Source organism: Rhinatrema bivittatum, chromosome 2, assembly GCF_901001135.1.
Source record: "Rhinatrema bivittatum chromosome 2, aRhiBiv1.1, whole genome shotgun sequence".
In the NCBI taxonomy this organism is placed as follows: Eukaryota; Metazoa; Chordata; class Amphibia; order Gymnophiona; family Rhinatrematidae; genus Rhinatrema; species Rhinatrema bivittatum.
In genome coordinates, this window is record NC_042616.1 from 814,323,362 (window position 1) to 814,337,775 (window position 14,414).

The following is a 14,414-nucleotide window of genomic DNA, read 5'->3' on the forward strand; positions in this document are numbered from 1 at the left end:
AACACAAGATGAGGATGCACCATGGAGTGATACAGCGGCATTATGATATTCTCTGTTTTATTCTCCATTCCTTTCCTAATAATCCCCAGCATTCTGTTTGTGTATGATATATGAACACAAGATGAGGATGCACCATGGAGTGATACAGAGACATTATGATATTCTCTGTTTTATTCTCCATTCCTTTCCTAATAATCCCCAGCATTCTGTGTGTGTATGATATATGAACACAAGATGAGGTCGCACCATTGAGTGATACAGAGGCATTATGATAATCTCTGTTTTATTCTCCATTCCTTTCCTAATAATCCCCAGCATTCTGTTTGTGTATGATATATGAACACAAGATGAGGATGCACCATGGAGTGATACAGAGGCATTATGAAATTCTCTGTTTATTCTCCATTCCTTTCCTAATAATCCCCAGCATTCTGTGTGTGTACGATATATGAACACAAGATGAGGATGCACCATGGAGTGATACAGAGGCATTATGATATTCTCTGTTTTATTCTCCATTCCTTTCCTAATAATCCCCAGCATTCTGTTTGTGTATGATATATGAACACAAGATGAGGATGCACCATGGAGTGATACAGAGGCATTATGAAATTCTCTGTTTATTCTCCATTCCTTTCCTAATAATCCCCAGCATTCTGTTTGTGTATGATATATGAACACAAGATGAGGATGCACCATGGCGTGATACAGAGGCATTATGATATTCTCTGTTTTATTCTCCATTCCTTTCCTAATAATCCCCAGCATTCTGTGTGTGTATGATATATGAACACAAGATGAGGATGCACCATGGAGTGATACAGAGGCATTATGATATTCTCTGTTTTATTCTCCATTCCTTTCCTAATAATCCCCAGCATTCTGTGTGTGTATGATATATGAACACAAGATGAGGATGCACCATGGAGTGATACAGAGACATTATGATATTCTCTGATTTATTCTCCATTCCTTTCCTAATAATCCCCGGCATTCTGTGTGTGTATGATATATGAACACAAGATGAGGATGCACCATGGAGCGATACAGAGGCATTATGATATTCTCTGTTTATTCTCCATTCCTTTCCTAATAATCCCCAGCATTCTGTTTGTGTATGATATATGAACACAAGATGAGGATGCACCATGGAGTGATACAGAGGCATTATGATATTCTCTGTTTTATTCTCCATTCCTTTCCTAATAATCCCCAGCATTCTGTTTGTGTATGATATATGAACACAAGATGAGGTCGCACCATTGAGTGATACAGAGACATTATGATATTCTCTGTTTTATTCTCCATTCCTTTCCTAATAATCCCCAGCATTCTATGTGTGTATGATATATGAACACAAGATGAGGTCGCACCATTGAGTGATACAGAGGCATTATGATAATCTCTGTTTTATTCTCCATTCCTTTCCTAATAATCCCCAGCATTCTGTTTGTGTATGATATATGAACACAAGATGAGGATGCACCATGGAGTGATACAGAGGCATTATGATATTCTCTGTTTTATTCTCCATTCCTTTCCTAATAATCCCCAGCATTCTGTTTGTGTATGATATATGAACACAAGATGAGGATGCACCATGGAGTGATACAGAGGCATTATGATATTCTCTGTTTTATTCTCCATTCCTTTCCTAATAATCCCCAGCATTCTGTTTGTGTATGATATATGAACACAAGATGAGGTCGCACCATGGAGTGATACAGAGGCATTATGATATTCTCTGTTTTATTCTCTATTCCTTTCCTAATAATCCCCAGCATTCTGTTTGTGTATGATATATGAACACAAGATGAGGATGCACCATGGAGTGATACAGAGGCATTATGATATTCTCTGTGTTATTCCGCATTCCTTTCCTAATAATCCCCAGCATTCTGTTTGTGTATGATATATGAACACAAGATGAGGTCGCACCATGGAGTGATACAGAGGCATTATGATATTCTCTGTTTTATTCTCCATTCCTTTCCTAATAATCCCCAGCATTCTGTTTGTGTATGATATATGAACACAAGATGAGGATGCACCATGGAGTGATACAGAGGCATTATGATATTCTCTGTGTTATTCCGCATTCCTTTCCTAATAATCCCCAGCATTCTGTTTGTGTATGATATATGAACACAAGATGAGGTCGCACCATGGAGTGATACAGAGGCATTATGATATTCTCTGTTTTATTCTCCATTCCTTTCCTAATAATCCCCAGCATTCTGTTTGTGTATGATATATGAACACAAGATGAGGATGCACCATGGAGTGATACAGAGGCATTATGATATTCTCTGTGTTATTCCGCATTCCTTTCCTAATAATCCCCAGCATTCTGTTTGTGTATGATATATGAACACAAGATGAGGATGCACCATGGAGTGATACAGAGGCATTATGATATTCTCTGTTTTATTCTCCAGTCCTTTCCTAATAATCCCCAGCATTCTGTTTGTGTATGATATATGAACACAAGATGAGGATGCATCATGGAGTGATACAGAGACATTATATTATCTGTGTTATTCTCCATTCCTTTCCTATTAATCCCTAGCATTCTGTTTGTGTATGATATATGAACACAAGATGAGGATGCATCATGGAGTGATGCAGAGGCATTATGATATTCTCTGTTTTATTCTCCATTCCTTTCCTCATAATCCCCAGCATTCTGTTTGTGTATGATATATGAACACAAGATGAGGATGCACCATGGAGTGATACAGAGACATTATGATATTCTCTGTTTTATTCTCCATTCCTTTCCTAATAATCCCCAGCATTCTGTTTGTGTATGATATATGAACACAAGATGAGGATGCACCATGCAGTGATATAGAGGCATTATGATATTCTCTGTTTTATTCTCCATTCCTTTCCTCAAAATCCCCAGCATTCTGTTTGTGTATGATATATGAACACAAGATGAGGATGCACCATGGAGTGATACAGAGACATTATGATATTCTCTGTTTTATTCTCCATTCCTTTCCTAATAATCCCCAGCATTCTGTTTGTGTATGATATATGAACACAAGATGAGGATGCACCATGCAGTGATATAGAGGCATTATGATATTCTCTGTTTTATTCTCCATTCCTTTCCTAATAATCCCCAGCATTCTGTTTGTGTATGATATATGAACACAAGATGAGGTCGCACCATGGAGTGATACAGAGGCATTATGATATTCTCTGTTTTATTCTCTATTCCTTTCCTAATAATCCCCAGCATTCTGTTTGTGTATGATATATGAACACAAGATGAGGATGCACCATGGAGTGATACAGAGGCATTATGATATTCTCTGTGTTATTCCGCATTCCTTTCCTAATAATCCCCAGCATTCTGTTTGTGTATGATATATGAACACAAGATGAGGTCGCACCATGGAGTGATACAGAGGCATTATGATATTCTCTGTTTTATTCTCCATTCCTTTCCTAATAATCCCCAGCATTCTGTTTGTGTATGATATATGAACACAAGATGAGGATGCACCATGGAGTGATACAGAGGCATTATGATATTCTCTGTGTTATTCCGCATTCCTTTCCTAATAATCCCCAGCATTCTGTTTGTGTATGATATATGAACACAAGATGAGGTCGCACCATGGAGTGATACAGAGGCATTATGATATTCTCTGTTTTATTCTCCATTCCTTTCCTAATAATCCCCAGCATTCTGTTTGTGTATGATATATGAACACAAGATGAGGATGCACCATGGAGTGATACAGAGGCATTATGATATTCTCTGTGTTATTCCGCATTCCTTTCCTAATAATCCCCAGCATTCTGTTTGTGTATGATATATGAACACAAGATGAGGATGCACCATGGAGTGATACAGAGGCATTATGATATTCTCTGTTTTATTCTCCAGTCCTTTCCTAATAATCCCCAGCATTCTGTTTGTGTATGATATATGAACACAAGATGAGGATGCATCATGGAGTGATACAGAGACATTATATTATCTGTGTTATTCTCCATTCCTTTCCTATTAATCCCTAGCATTCTGTTTGTGTATGATATATGAACACAAGATGAGGATGCATCATGGAGTGATGCAGAGGCATTATGATATTCTCTGTTTTATTCTCCATTCCTTTCCTCATAATCCCCAGCATTCTGTTTGTGTATGATATATGAACACAAGATGAGGATGCACCATGGAGTGATACAGAGACATTATGATATTCTCTGTTTTATTCTCCATTCCTTTCCTAATAATCCCCAGCATTCTGTTTGTGTATGATATATGAACACAAGATGAGGATGCACCATGCAGTGATATAGAGGCATTATGATATTCTCTGTTTTATTCTCCATTCCTTTCCTCAAAATCCCCAGCATTCTGTTTGTGTATGATATATGAACACAAGATGAGGATGCACCATGGAGTGATACAGAGACATTATGATATTCTCTGTGTTATTCTCCATTCCTTTCCTAATAATCCCCAGCATTCTGTTTGTGTATGATATATGAACACAAGATGAGGATGCACCATGGAGTGATACAGAGGCATTATGATATTCTCTGTTTTATTCTCCATTCCCTTCCTAATAATCCCCAGCATTCTGTTTGTGTATGATATATGAACACAAGATGAGGATGCACCATGGATTGATACAGGGGCATTATGATATTCTCTGTTTTATTCTCCATTCCTTTCCTAATAATCCCCAGCATTCTGTTTGTGTATGATATATGAACACAAGATGAGGATGCACCATGGAGTGATACAGAGGCATTATGATAGTCTCTGTGTTATTCTCCATTCCTTTCCTAATAATCCCCAGCATTCTGTTTGTGTATGATATATGAACACAAGATGAGGATGCACCATGCAGTGATATAGAGGCATTATGATATTCTCTGTTTTATTCTCCATTCCTTTCCTCAAAATCCCCAGCATTCTGTTTGTGTATGATATATGAACACAAGATGAGGATGCACCATGGAGTGATACAGGGGCATTATGATATTCTCTGTTTTATTCTCCATTCCTTTCCTAATAATCCCCAGCATTCTGTTTGTGTATGATATATGAACACAAGATGAGGATGCACCATGGAGTGATACAAAGGCATTATGATAGTCTCTGTGTTATTCTCCATTCCTTTCCTAATAATCCCCAGCATTCTGTTTGTGTATGATATATGAACACAAGATGAGGATGCACCATGGAGTGATATAGAGGCATTATGATATTCTCTGTTTTATTCTCCATTCCTTTCCTCAAAATCCCCAGCATTCTGTTTGTGTATGATATATGAACACAAGATGAGGATGCACCATGGAGTGATACAGGGGCATTATGATATTCTCTGTTTTATTCTCCATTCCTTTCCTAATAATCCCCAGCATTCTGTTTGTGTATGATATATGAACACAAGATGAGGACGCACCATGGAGTGATACAGAGGCATTATGATAGTCTCTGTGTTATTCTCCATTCCTTTCCTAATAATCCCCAGCATTCTGTTTGTGTATGATATATGAACACAAGATGAGGATGCACCATGGAGTGATACAGAGGCATTAGGATATTCTCTGTGTTATTCTCCATTCCTTTCCTAATAATCCCCAGCATTCTGTTTGTGTATGATATATGAACACAAGATGAGGATGCACCATGGCGTGATACAGAGGCATTATGATATTCTCTGTTTTATTCTCCATTCCTTTCCTAATAATCCCCAGCATTCTGTGTGTGTATGATATATGAACACAAGATGAGGATGCACCATGGAGTGATACAGAGGCATTATGATATTCTCTGTTTTATTCTCCATTCCTTTCCTAATAATCCCCAGCATTCTGTGTGTGTATGATATATGAACACAAGATGAGGATGCACCATGGAGTGATACAGAGACATTATGATATTCTCTGATTTATTCTCCATTCCTTTCCTAATAATCCCCGGCATTCTGTGTGTGTATGATATATGAACACAAGATGAGGATGCACCATGGAGCGATACAGAGGCATTATGATATTCTCTGTTTATTCTCCATTCCTTTCCTAATAATCCCCAGCATTCTGTTTGTGTATGATATATGAACACAAGATGAGGATGCACCATGGAGTGATACAGAGGCATTATGATATTCTCTGTTTTATTCTCCATTCCTTTCCTAATAATCCCCAGCATTCTGTTTGTGTATGATATATGAACACAAGATGAGGTCGCACCATTGAGTGATACAGAGACATTATGATATTCTCTGTTTTATTCTCCATTCCTTTCCTAATAATCCCCAGCATTCTATGTGTGTATGATATATGAACACAAGATGAGGTCGCACCATTGAGTGATACAGAGGCATTATGATAATCTCTGTTTTATTCTCCATTCCTTTCCTAATAATCCCCAGCATTCTGTTTGTGTATGATATATGAACACAAGATGAGGATGCACCATGGAGTGATACAGAGGCATTATGATATTCTCTGTTTTATTCTCCATTCCTTTCCTAATAATCCCCAGCATTCTGTTTGTGTATGATATATGAACACAAGATGAGGATGCACCATGGAGTGATACAGAGGCATTATGATATTCTCTGTTTTATTCTCCATTCCTTTCCTAATAATCCCCAGCATTCTGTTTGTGTATGATATATGAACACAAGATGAGGTCGCACCATGGAGTGATACAGAGGCATTATGATATTCTCTGTTTTATTCTCTATTCCTTTCCTAATAATCCCCAGCATTCTGTTTGTGTATGATATATGAACACAAGATGAGGATGCACCATGGAGTGATACAGAGGCATTATGATATTCTCTGTGTTATTCCGCATTCCTTTCCTAATAATCCCCAGCATTCTGTTTGTGTATGATATATGAACACAAGATGAGGTCGCACCATGGAGTGATACAGAGGCATTATGATATTCTCTGTTTTATTCTCCATTCCTTTCCTAATAATCCCCAGCATTCTGTTTGTGTATGATATATGAACACAAGATGAGGATGCACCATGGAGTGATACAGAGGCATTATGATATTCTCTGTGTTATTCCGCATTCCTTTCCTAATAATCCCCAGCATTCTGTTTGTGTATGATATATGAACACAAGATGAGGTCGCACCATGGAGTGATACAGAGGCATTATGAAATTCTCTGTTTTATTCTCCATTCCTTTCCTAATAATCCCCAGCATTCTGTTTGTGTATGATATATGAACACAAGATGAGGATGCACCATGGAGTGATACAGAGGCATTATGATATTCTCTGTGTTATTCCGCATTCCTTTCCTAATAATCCCCAGCATTCTGTTTGTGTATGATATATGAACACAAGATGAGGATGCACCATGGAGTGATACAGAGGCATTATGATATTCTCTGTTTTATTCTCCAGTCCTTTCCTAATAATCCCCAGCATTCTGTTTGTGTATGATATATGAACACAAGATGAGGATGCATCATGGAGTGATACAGAGACATTATATTATCTGTGTTATTCTCCATTCCTTTCCTATTAATCCCTAGCATTCTGTTTGTGTATGATATATGAACACAAGATGAGGATGCATCATGGAGTGATGCAGAGGCATTATGATATTCTCTGTTTTATTCTCCATTCCTTTCCTCATAATCCCCAGCATTCTGTTTGTGTATGATATATGAACACAAGATGAGGATGCACCATGGAGTGATACAGAGACATTATGATATTCTCTGTTTTATTCTCCATTCCTTTCCTAATAATCCCCAGCATTCTGTTTGTGTATGATATATGAACACAAGATGAGGATGCACCATGCAGTGATATAGAGGCATTATGATATTCTCTGTTTTATTCTCCATTCCTTTCCTCAAAATCCCCAGCATTCTGTTTGTGTATGATATATGAACACAAGATGAGGATGCACCATGGAGTGATACAGAGACATTATGATATTCTCTGTGTTATTCTCCATTCCTTTCCTAATAATCCCCAGCATTCTGTTTGTGTATGATATATGAACACAAGATGAGGATGCACCATGGAGTGATACAGAGGCATTATGATATTCTCTGTTTTATTCTCCATTCCCTTCCTAATAATCCCCAGCATTCTGTTTGTGTATGATATATGAACACAAGATGAGGATGCACCATGGATTGATACAGGGGCATTATGATATTCTCTGTTTTATTCTCCATTCCTTTCCTAATAATCCCCAGCATTCTGTTTGTGTATGATATATGAACACAAGATGAGGATGCACCATGGAGTGATACAGAGGCATTATGATAGTCTCTGTGTTATTCTCCATTCCTTTCCTAATAATCCCCAGCATTCTGTTTGTGTATGATATATGAACACAAGATGAGGATGCACCATGCAGTGATATAGAGGCATTATGATATTCTCTGTTTTATTCTCCATTCCTTTCCTCAAAATCCCCAGCATTCTGTTTGTGTATGATATATGAACACAAGATGAGGATGCACCATGGAGTGATACAGGGGCATTATGATATTCTCTGTTTTATTCTCCATTCCTTTCCTAATAATCCCCAGCATTCTGTTTGTGTATGATATATGAACACAAGATGAGGATGCACCATGGAGTGATACAAAGGCATTATGATAGTCTCTGTGTTATTCTCCATTCCTTTCCTAATAATCCCCAGCATTCTGTTTGTGTATGATATATGAACACAAGATGAGGATGCACCATGGAGTGATATAGAGGCATTATGATATTCTCTGTTTTATTCTCCATTCCTTTCCTCAAAATCCCCAGCATTCTGTTTGTGTATGATATATGAACACAAGATGAGGATGCACCATGGAGTGATACAGGGGCATTATGATATTCTCTGTTTTATTCTCCATTCCTTTCCTAATAATCCCCAGCATTCTGTTTGTGTATGATATATGAACACAAGATGAGGATGCACCATGGAGTGATACAGAGGCATTATGATATTCTCTGTTTTATTCTCCATTCCTTTCCTAATAATCCCCAGCATTCTGTGTGTGTATGATATATGAACACAAGATGAGGATGCACCATGGAGTGATACAGAGACATTATGATATTCTCTGATTTATTCTCCATTCCTTTCCTAATAATCCCCGGCATTCTGTGTGTGTATGATATATGAACACAAGATGAGGATGCACCATGGAGTGATACAGAGGCATTAGGATATTCTCTGTGTTATTCTCCATTCCTTTCCTAATAATTCCTAATACGCTGTTTACTTTTTGACCACCACTGCACACTGAGCAGTGGATTTAATGTATTATCCACAATGACGTCAGGATCCTTTTCTTGGGTGGGAACCCAATATTGTATACCAATAGCAGGGGCAGGTAACTCCAATCCTGGAGTGCCACAAACTGTTCTGATTTTCCAGACATTCACAATGTATATGCAGGAGATATTTATTTATTTAAACGTTTTTTATATACCGCATATACACATGGTGGTGGAACTAAGCGGTTTACAAATTTAAAAAATACATAACACAAAGGTTAAGAATATCAAGTAAATAAAAATGTCAGGACAGAGAGTATGGAAACAATTCTATATGATGGTTAACACTGAGGATTAGACAAGGCATGTGAAAATAAGTACGTTTTTACTGCTTTTTGCAATCCTGTTTAGTAGTGAGTTGGCGGAGATAGTTAGGTAAGGAATTCCATAATTTGGGACCAGCAATGGAGAAATGAAGACAGCGCATACAAATATACCGTCTGCATATTCATTGTTTATAACCAGACCTATTTGTGACACTCCAGGACCAGAGTTGCTTACTCTGGACCTACTGTATTGTTAGGATTATTTTTCTCCATATGCATCACTTTGCACTTGTCTGCATTAAATTTCATCTGCCACTCAGCAGGTCCTTCTGCAGTTCCTCACAGTCCACTTGTGTTCTAACAACTTCAAATAATTTTGTGTTAGCTGCAAATTTTCCTCACTTGTAACTCTCTTTTCCAAATCATTTATATAAATGTTAAACAGCACTGGTCCCAGTACAGATCCCTGGGGCATTCCACTATTCCCCTCTTCCTATTGAGAAAACTTAACCATTTAGTCCAGTTCTGTTTCCTAACTTTTTACCAGTTACCAACCCAAAGTAGTACATCTGTGACTTCTGAAGGCGTCTGGACTTTGACAAATGCCTTCTGAAAATCCATTTACACTGAGAAACTAGAAGCAACTCTTCCAGCCCTCTTCTACTGCACTCACTGCCTCAGTGACCTAGTTGGGCTGCTTATCATTCCTCCTTCTTATCCTTCACGGCCAGCACTGGCTCTTCCTCCCTTCTGTGTTCGTCAGTGGATAATCATGGCTTGTTCTTTTTCATAGCAACCATAACTCTTTTTACCTCAGCTGTGGCTCTTTTCACCGCGACAAGCTGTATTTCAATGACTGCATTGATTAACATACAAAATTCATGTCTCTGACAAACTGATTAACAAACACAATTGCAATTTATTCAAAGTGCACGTCTATCTAAAAGCTTAGCATGAAGGTAGACTGGGTACTGACTGACAACACCCTTAGCTGCTCTCTCTCTCTCCCCCACCTCAATCTCATGATTCGAAATTCCTAATAATATAACATATTGTAGTTTCTCCTCCTCTAGAATCTCAACTGGGCAGATTGGATGGGTTATTTTGGTCTTTATCTGCAGTCATTTATTATGTTATGTAAGTAGCCAACCATGGATCCCCTCCCACAATGGCCAGTCATGCCTGCTCCTTTCTTGGTGACCACTTGTGGCTCCTCTTCCCTTAGTGGCCAGTTTTGACCTTCCTTCCTTGTGTAACCAGCCATAACTCTTTCTTATTCAAGAGAACAACTATGGACATGAGACCCCAGAGAGAAGGAATGTGCCCAGACAAACAGAATGTTGGACCCCAGAGATATAAGTGGATAGACCAAAGTTATAGAATGAGAAATTCCATAAAATGCTCCCAGCTCCGCAGCGGATGTCTCAGCTCCACTGCGAGCCTTTCTGCATGGTCTGTGGGGAGACGCCGCCATCTCACACCACACCCCTCCCTAGGCATGCTCGCATCAGTTCTCCTTTTAAAGGGGCCACGGTGGGAATTCAACCCGTGACCCCGGATGATGACATCACTGGGTCCCGGTACTTAAGGCCAGGCCCAGCCAGTGCTTCCTTGCCTTGGCATCAGGTCTCCATGCTAGTCGTGTGCTTAGTTGCTTAATCCTGCGTTTCCTCTGTGTTCCTGGTTCCTGATTCGTCTGCGTTCCTGTTCCTGATCCTGGTACCCGTCCCTGCTCCTGTGTTCCATCTCTACCCTGCTTGTTGCTACTGACTGACTCCTGGCTTTGACCTCTGCTTCATTTGACCACGCTACTGATTGTTCTTTGGCTTTGACAACTGCTTCGTCTGACCACGCTACTTATTGTCCCCTGGCTTTGACCACTGCTTTGTCCGACCACGCTACTGACTGTCTCCTGGCTTTGAACTTTGCTTCGTCTGTCTACGATCCTGCCTGTCTCCAGGTTTGACCTTTTGTGTTGCCTGACCATTCTCTAGCTGACTTCTGGTATTGACCCACGCTTGTCTTTCCACTCTTCCTTGCCTGCCGCCTGCCCTGACTTCAGCCTGCTCTACGATGCTCCTCTTATCTTCACTCTGGACTTGGCCACTCAGACTTCAGCCTGTTCTTTCTCGGGCGCCCTTTGTCTGCCTCCTATTCTCATTGGTGCCCGGGACTCACCTTGTCCAGATCAGACCAACTACTCCTACTACCGCTGCTGTCCCCTGGCTGACCTCCTCATCATTCCTGAGAAGACCTCGTATGGAGGCCCACCTAAGTCCAGCCAGCCACAGTACCCAAGGGCTCAACCTGCGGGGAACAAGGGCTGGTATTGGCGAAGCTCCAGCCGGCCTCCGTCAGTCAACCAGCTCCACCTGCCAATGGTGGGGACCCATAGGGCTTGCCCTGTGGGTAGCGTCAACCCCACCTCAGCCCAAGGGTCCACCTCCTGCATAATAGTTATGGCCCTATCAGCAGAGGTTTGGCTACATGAGACTTCCAAAAAGGCATTGGGGTAATCTGCATGGAGTGACAATGGTTTAAACCCCACACAAATAAGTATGGGGAGGCCAAGTGTCTTCGACAATGCTTCACTAGTTTGGTCACCGAGTAGATTATTAGAAAACTTCATAATAAGAAATTGAAGGGGACCTGGGTGTTGGATTTAGTGTTGATTTTGTAAGACTCATAGAGGATGAGGACTAGGCTTAAAATGGCTGACCAGCAGAGACAGTGGAGTTCAGTACTTTAGCAAATTCTGAGCATGATTGGGACAGATGTGGAGGGTGGTGATAGGAGTGGGGTTGAGAGTTTAGGTATTTATTTATTTATTTAAAGGCTTTTCTATACCGATATTCATGTACTGGTACATATCGCGTCGGTTTACATAGAACCAAAGTTGGAAATTACATCGAACAAGTGGGTACAAATAACAAGGCTAACTTCGTATGAACTTATAGATAAAGCAAAGAACAAGACTTGCAACTATTACAGATAACAGTCAACAGATAGTCAACAAACTTCGATTTACATCAGACTTAGTAAGCATGAGTGCAGCATAACGTACATCTAACAAGGTGAAATCATGAGACTAAATTATAAGATTAAATGGTTACGGCATCAGACATCTAGTGTATTGGAGTATGAAATGCGTGAATCTAGCCCTGAATCAAGACTCGGGGGAGAGACCTTTAAGTGAAGACTTTTGTGAAAAGCCAAGTTTTGAGCTTCTTTTTGAATGTTCGACTACAAGTTTCTAGACGAAGGTCTGTGGGGAGGGCATTCCAGGTAGAGGACAAGATGGGGGATGGGAAGAAGTTGGTGTTCAGTTGCATACAAAAATTTGTATGTTCATATACCCCAAGTGGAAGAATCTCAACTGGGCAGACAGGATGGGCTAATTTGGTCTTTTTGTGCTTATCTACTATGAGGCTATATATTCAAAAGCATTTAGCCAGCTAACTCAGACGTTAGCCAGCATAAGGAATAATTGGGCATTTATCTGGCTAAATTCTAGCTGGCTAATAAGATAACTGGCTAGAATTTAGCCTGCTAAGGTAGGGGCACTGAGAAGAGAAGATCATCTTGCTTGTGGCTGAAGAGGATTGGTAAGTATTGCTTTAGAAAATTTTAGAACTTAAAAACTTTTGGGGAGAGATAAATTATTGAGGTATAATCTTTAGTGTGTGTGTGTTCTAAAAAAAAAAAAAAAAAGCAATCCAAAATATAGGTAAGGGTTTAGAGTTTTTGTTATAAAAAGCTAGCCAAAATCTGGGAAAAAGCTTAGAGTTTGTGTGTTTGTTATAAAAAGCTAGCCAAAAGTTAGGTAATAGCCTAGAGTGGTGTATACCTAAGTAAAAAGGTTGTTAAAAGTCAGTTCCTCACCTTGAAAATGTGTTGGAGTAGTGTGATTGATTTGAGTAGGTGCCAATTTTTGATAAACAGAATAGCAGTGAGTCACTCAGGCTAACTAACTGAAGTGTAAATCATCAAAGGAATAGTTTTGTACTATCTTGTCTTAAAAGCACAAGATATATTGCAGGGGAAGATCTCAGTAACCCACAATCCAGTAGGAGCACTGAGAGGAGAGGATCATCTTGCTAGTGGTGAAGAGGATCAGTAAGTGTAGCTCAAGAGAGGCTTCTAGGAAAAATAAAAAGTCATGGGATAGGTGGCGATGTCCTTTCGTGGATTACAAACTGGCTAAAAGACAGGAAACAGAGAGTAGGATTAAATGGACAATTTTCTCAGTGGAAGGGATTGGGCAGTGGAGTGCCTCAGGGATCTGTATTGGGACCTTTACTTTTCAATATATTTATAACTGATCTGGAAAGAAATACGACGAGTGAGGTAATCACATTTTCAGATGATACAAAATTGTTCAGAGTAGTTAAATCACAAGCAGATTGTGATAAATTGCAGGAAGACCTTGTGAGACTGGAAAATTGGGCATCCAAATGGCAGATGAAATTTAATGTGGATAAGTGCAAGGTGATGCATATAGGGAAAAATAACCCATGCTATAGTTACACAATGTTAGGTTCCATATTAGGTGCTACCACCCAAGAAAACAATCTAGGCGTCATAGTGGATAATACCTTGAATTGGTCGGTTCAGTGTGCTGCAGCAGTCAAAAAAGCAAACAGAATGTTGGGAATTATTAGAAAGGGAATGGTGAATAAAACTGAAAATGTCATATTGCCTCTGTATCGCTCCATGGTGAGACCGCACCTTGAATATTGTGTACAATTCTGGTCGCCGCATCTCAAAAAAGATATATTTGCGATGGAGAAGATACAGAGAAGGGCGACCAAAATGATAAGGGGAATGGAACAGCTCCCCTATGAGGAAAGAC